Below are 1,658 nucleotides of genomic sequence, written 5' to 3'. Positions count from 1 at the left end.
CTCTCTCTCTCTCTCTCTCTCTCTCTCCCCCTCTCTCTCTCTCTTTCTCTCTCTCTCTCTCTCTCTCTCTTTCTCTCTCATCACCATGACCAAAGCCACCCTGACTCTCCTATCGTATCGTCTATGTTGAACCGAGCAGTAGCCTTAAATGTCGCCCCGTGTGGCTGGCCGGCCTCACAAAAAAAGTAAGCGACACTTTCTGTCAGAATTTCTGCGCGACAATTGTAGCTCGTCTGTCAAGGCCCCATTAGTGAGAGCTTTACGGCACTTGCAGCACTATTAAGTATATATATACATGTATATAAGCACATGATAAGTGCCGAAAATAAGAGGTGTTACTTGAGAGTAGCATACAAACAAAAGACGGAGGAGTGATAAGGACGATACATGTTTGGTAAGAAAGAAAGAGCAAACTACACCAGAGCACTCTGAGAGCACCCGCTACACGCAACTTTTGTTTCAGCGAAAGGCCGCATGTCTAACAAAGAAGAACCGACCCGATTTTCTGTCGAGTTGGGAAAAATTCGGTCTCGTCGTTTCCGATACTACGTCAAAGGTTGAGGAATGCAATACATAGATAACAGGGCATGAACGATTTTAAAATGTAATAGTAACATTGTTAACGCGCATCTAAACCGGTGTCTTACTCTCAGACGTTACTGAATTTGAGGTGCTGATTACGAACATGACATCAGATTTTTCATGGGAACCTAAAAATTGAACCTAGGCCTAGATATGGCTGATGCGTCAACAGACGACTCGACTAGGCCCGAGTGTCCACCAAACGAGAAACCAAACGGACCAGAATTCGTCTGTCTTTCTCGGGGAAATCGGTACTAGTAGTAGAAAAAGAGCACCAGTTTTTAACCTGAGCAACCAGTGAGAATTTTGTTTGGCTACTGTGTCAACCAAAACGACCCCACGCCTTCCGACAAAAGTCGAGTCGGTTGGTTTTATCAGATCATCTTTAACTTTTTGACTGGTCTATAGTTTATGCATTCCGGAAACAACCATAGGCGTACCAAAATTTCATGTTGCCCAACTCGACAAAAATGCAAGCAGCATTCCAACTCTGAAAAGAAAAACAAAAAGATGTGTGGATTTTTTTGTTTGTTGTGTTATTTTTTGGGGTTGTTGTTGTTGTTTGTTTGTTGGGGGGGTTGGGGGGCGGGCATTCTATATTTACCGATAGCAAATAGATCTACATGTACGTCTTTCTTTATTATTACAAACATCAAGCTTGTGCATGTACTGAAAACGTTTTAAACTGGCAACTGGCAGGTCATTATAGCGACCTGACATTTAGGGGATAGTGTACGGTATCTCAAAAAGAAGTTGAGGAGTATACCAAAAATAACTGTATATCGTTTGTTTTAATATCCTGTGATGAAACACACTGAAATCCCCTTTATCAATAAAGACGCAGACAGCAGACGGTGTCCTTTTTACTGGACTTGAAAAAAACACCTCTGCGGCAGAGAAAGGGAGGTGGGTGGTTGGCGTGCCGTCAGGTGTGGGTTGCTCCTTTTCTTATCAAACATGATCTATCCATCCTTGTCTCACCTCTTTCACTTTCTGTTCTGTGTTTGTTACCCTCTTTTACTGTAATTCTAATCTTCAGCACTCCTTACAAAGAATGAGGTTGGGGGGGGGGGGGG

Source organism: Aplysia californica, unplaced genomic scaffold (genome assembly GCF_000002075.1).
Source record: "Aplysia californica isolate F4 #8 unplaced genomic scaffold, AplCal3.0 scaffold00597, whole genome shotgun sequence".
NCBI classification, from domain to species: domain Eukaryota; kingdom Metazoa; phylum Mollusca; class Gastropoda; order Aplysiida; family Aplysiidae; genus Aplysia; species Aplysia californica.
Note: the sequence above shows the minus strand (reverse complement) of the source record.